Genomic DNA, 5,036 nt, shown 5'->3' with positions numbered 1-5,036 from the left:
CATCTTTGAATCCATAAGAAAAAAGGGTTCTTTACTAGATTCTAAATTTTAAACTGGAAAACCTTGCATTCCCAATATCAAGATATTCATTCATCCTTGTTTATGTCTTTTTCAGTCTGTAAGTAAAAGAAGCAAATTTCGAGAAGGTGTGCCACGATTTCTTCATGCACTTTTCACGTGAGTTATATTATGGGCATAAAGTTACTTTTCATGTGACCTCGAGGTGCAACTGTAGCCCGTCTGACTCCATATCAGAAGTAGAGATGAGCGGTGTCTTTTTCAGTCTGTAAGTAAAAGTAGCAAGTTTCGAGAAGGTGCTTCATGCACTTTTCACGTGAGTTATATTATGGGCGGAAATTTACTTTTCATATGACCTCGTGGCTCATTGGTAGCGCGTCTGACTCCAGATCAGAAGGTTGCGTGTTAAAATCAAGTTGCAGTCAAAAACTTTTTCATAACTTAACCCATGTCTGGATTAAAATTGAAGCTGTGTTGTTATCTGTCATCACAGTGTCTAAAAAATTGTCTCTTAGTTGAATGCTATAGATTAATATCTTATAAACAATTATTTGATGAGAAAAATCATCGGGAAGTGAAATCAAAACATTAAATATTTAAGGCACGTTGGAATCTCCTTTCACTTTGATCATAGCATTGTCATCTTTGAATCCATAAGAAAAAAAGGTTCTTTACTAGATTCTAAATTTTAAACTGGAAAACCCTGCATTCCCAATATCAAGATATTCATTCATCCTTGTTTATGTCTTTTACAGTCTGTAAGTAAAAGTAGCAAATTTCGAGAAGGTGCGACACGATTTCTTCATGCACTTTTCACGTGAGTTATATTATGGGCATAAAGTTACTTTTCATGTGACCTCGAGGTGCAACTATAGCGCGTCTGACTCCATATCAGAAGTAGAGATGAGCGGTGTTCGACTAGAACTGTTCGCCAATCTCAAATTCGAGCTGTTTTGGGCGGTGTTCGAGTTGTTCGACGAACCCGAACGATTTGCAAAAAATTTGGCTGTTCGAGGTTATGTTCGATAACTGTTCGTGCACCAAAAGCGTGTCCTGCATGTCTGGCACTATTTTGAGCACCAATCTTGCAGGGATTGTCTGCCACTCACTGTAATGCCACAGCCATGGTGGTTGTGGCATTACAGTGATTGTCCAAATCGATGGGAACAGGGCCAACAGTGAAACATGAAAAGCCGGCAATTCAGCAGCGGCATACACCGGTACCCGACAATTTAGAACCGAAAGAATAGAGCTACACACATAGATTAGATAGATAGAAACATGTCAGTCACATATATATGAAGTACAGTGACAGTGTTGCTTACTGTACTTGTCATTTAGTGTAAAGGATTTATCAAAAAAAATAATAGTGTTTTCATGCACCGTCTCTTTAAAAAAGCCGGCCGGCAATTCAGCAGCGGTACCCGACAATTTAGAATAGAAATAATATAGGATCACACATAGATTAGATCGATAGAAACATGTCAGTCACATATATATGAAGTAAAGTGACAGTGTTGCTTACTGTATGTAACATACCTGGCGGCGTCCTTGCATGGTGGTCCATCTCCCACTGTGCAAGAGCGCGCACTTGATCTCCAGTCCAGAATGTCTCTCTGGCTTCCCTCCATGCTGTCTGTTTGTGTCTGTTTCTGCTGCTTAAGGGCGGCGCTCGATCACTTCCTGCTTTTTGTACCTGCTGTGGGTCACACCCCTTGTACGTCCTCAACCTATTGCTGTCTGTCACCTGGTATATAGCTCAGCTGCTCCCATCTATCCCTGCCTGAGCATAGTGTTTCATTCAGTGTGTGCTTGCACTCTGAAGGTGCCAGGTCCCGTTCTGTGTTCTCTTGTCTGCCTATCCTGGAGGCTGTATTTCCAGGCCTGTCTGAACACGCTCCTAGCCTGTTCCTCCTGCCTTCTAGGGGCCGATTACCTAGACCCGTTCCTGTATCTTGTCTGACCTGTCTGAACACGCTCCTAGCCTGTTCCTCCCGCCTTCTAGGGGCTGATTACCTAGTCCCGCTCCTGTATCTTGTCTGTCCTGTCTGAACACGCTCCTTGCCTGTTCGTCCTGCCTCTCTGGGGGCCGTATTCCCAGACCCGCTCCTGTATTCCGCTGCAGTGTCGGTCTCCACCGTACACTCAGTTCCAGTCTGAACTCTCTCCTATCCTTTACCTGTTTTGCCTCTATGTCCGTTCCCTTCCTTTTTCTGCAGAGTCTGAACTCGTACCTAACTCCTGCTTGTTGTCTCTGTACTCCCGTTTGTGAGTTTGTGGTCCACTCGCTACTTCTCTGCTAGTACCCTGTGGGTGTCTGGCTCTGCCTTTCCCTTCCTGTCTGTTCCGTGTGAACAGAGCCCTCTCCCCCCTACTCAGCCTAGCCTGCTCTGACTCCTTTGCTCACCGCTCCGGCGGTTCTAGGATGCTCTGACTAGTGTTGAGCCACCCCCGTAGTGTTCGAGTTCGGTTCGGTTCGTCGAACACCCGTGTGTTCGCCGAACAGTTCGTCGAACTGTTCGTCGAACACCTTCGAACACCGTTAAAACCAATGGCAGGCAAACAAAAACACATAGAAACACATAGAAAACACCTTCAAAGGTGTCCAAAAGCTGACAAACTGCTCAGAAGACACAACTAACACATGGAAAAGTGACAAGTACATATAGTCATGCGAAAAGAAAAGAGGTGGAGGAGTAAAAGGAGGGGGAGACACAGATATAGGCATGTCATGCCCTTCTAAAATCCAAAAAGTGAGAAGCCGAGACGGCCAGTCCGCTCCTGCCCGTGCCACCTCCGTGTCGCCGGGTTTGTGCCAGAGCCGCGGTGAACCCTGACGGCCAGCCTCCCTCTCCCAATACTGGTGCCTGTCCGCTGGTGGGTCGAGAGAGCCCCCCTGTGGTGGAGGCAGCTCTAAGCTTTTTAATTTAAATTGTCCCTCTAATTTGAATGAATACACTTTAAATCCATTTACAAGGATCTATTGGAGGGCAAGTCTCATGCCAGCAGCCGCGTAATTCCAGCTCCAGTAGCGTCCACTAAAGCTGCTGCAGTTAAAAAGCTTTTATAAGGATCGAGCTCGGCTGTCCACCGCAAGGCATCCTAGTGCCAGTCCCAGCCCCTATGCCTTGGGGTGCCTCCTGATGCTCTTCACTAAGTATCCCGTGGTCCCGAAGCATTTCCTTTGAAAAAATTAAGTGTCCAAACTACAGGTGGTGTAGCTTGCTTAATAGCCGGGAAAATCCGCTGACTAGCAGACACTGCTACTAGGCACAAAGTATTTCTTGGGCTAGATGCAGTTAAAAATTTGTAAGTAGATACTCTCGTTGGATGCTGAGAAAGCATTCCGTAGAGTTTCCTGGCACGCCATATATGATTCTCTTAAAAAGCTTGGGGTAGGGGTCTAGGGGACCCTTTTATAGCCAAAATCACGGCCCTGTATCACAATACGTCACCTAGGCTGAAGATAAATGGAACTGTAGCACCGAGGGCTCGGTTGCTACAGACATATTGCACCTCACCCAGAGGTGTGATATCTCACTCTCAGATAAGGATGGAGTGTGGATCAGGACCCGACACCTGCATGCATTACACCACATTGCCGTGGGGCAGGGCGACCAATGTGCCCCTGAGATGGGCACGACAGTCCCTGTCCCTGGCTGGAGTGGGGGGAGGGAACAATGAGGAAGGGGAACCCTGCAGTGCAGGAGCAGGGAGGAAGCAGTTCCTGGGTGCATTGAGAAGGGAGTATAAAAGGTGGGCACCATCTTAGTTCAGTGCAGAGAAGTCTGAGCAGAAGTGGCAGGGAGCAGGGGCTCTGCATGAGCTCTGCTCCAGAGGCGGGCCTAGTAACAGAGGCCCAGGCCTGCAAGAGGGAGAAGGAAGGAAGAGGAGCGGAGAAGGCTCCAGGAATGAGGAATGAAGGGAACCCAGGGGTGCGGACGGGCGAGTCGCCACCGCACGCCCGAATCCACCTGCATGGAGGGGTCAGGCCAAAGGGGGAGACCGGTCCCCGAACTAGTGGAGGCAGGAAACGACCCTCAGCTAGAAACCGGAGGCTCTGACATTTTATGTGGCGCAGCCCCTTGCTCCACCCGCTAGGAAGGCACCACATAGGGTCAGGGAAACTGGCGCCAAGTTTACCAAGAGGAGGCCCGAGGCAGCCGGACAGAAGTGTTGGTAAGAAAGGCCAGACAAAGGACACACAAAGGGGGTCCTGTGAAGCGCTCCAAAGTTATCTGGGAGTTGTCTGAGCCCCTCACCTGGTGAGCACAGTACGACGTGGGCAGCCGTTACCTGCAGACGTGGTCTGGATAATAAGAACTGTGAGTAAAGGCCCTGAACTGCATCACTGACTCCGTGTCGTTACTGCTGCTGCCCTGCACCATCACCCCCATCCTCCGCATACACTGCCCTGAGGCTATACTCCTCCCGTGGGGAGTTATGCTACGCTCTGCTGCACCCACAACACCAGCTTTAGCGGTCTGCCCTGTAGCGGCGGTTCACTCTGACCGCAATCCACGGGTGGCGTAGTCGGACATTTATACATCAAAACCACATAAATAGTTCCGCCACTGGTTTGACCACCCTGAGCCACGGAACCGGATCGCCGCCACGAAGACTACAACCACCAGCATCCACCAAAAAGGGTCCGGCTCCGGGTGTCCCAAGGCCCAGGGGGTGCGTCAGAACATTTTCATCACCTTTCACAATCACCAATGGGACAAGGCAGGGATGTCCTCTGTCCCCTCTCTTATACATCCTAGTGACGGAGCACCTGCTCTCATCAATTCGCCATAACCCCAATATTAGGTGGATTGAGGTGGGAGGCACCGAGTACAAGTGCTCTCTATTTGCTGATGATGTCCTAGTATATATCACTCAATCACATATATCCATCCCTGCTGTTATGGCTGAAATAGATCACTTTGTTACATGGTAAAATTTTAAAATCAATGCAGCGAAGTCTGAGGCCCTCGATGTCTCCCTCCCTAAATCCATATAGGATTCCATCCAGT

This window comes from Phyllobates terribilis, unplaced genomic scaffold (assembly GCF_046119375.1).
Source record: "Phyllobates terribilis strain yellow unplaced genomic scaffold, ASM4611937v1 Scaffold_11__3_contigs__length_659146591, whole genome shotgun sequence".
NCBI lineage: Eukaryota > Metazoa > Chordata > Amphibia > Anura > Dendrobatidae > Phyllobates > Phyllobates terribilis.
This window is presented reverse-complemented; position numbering follows the sequence as displayed.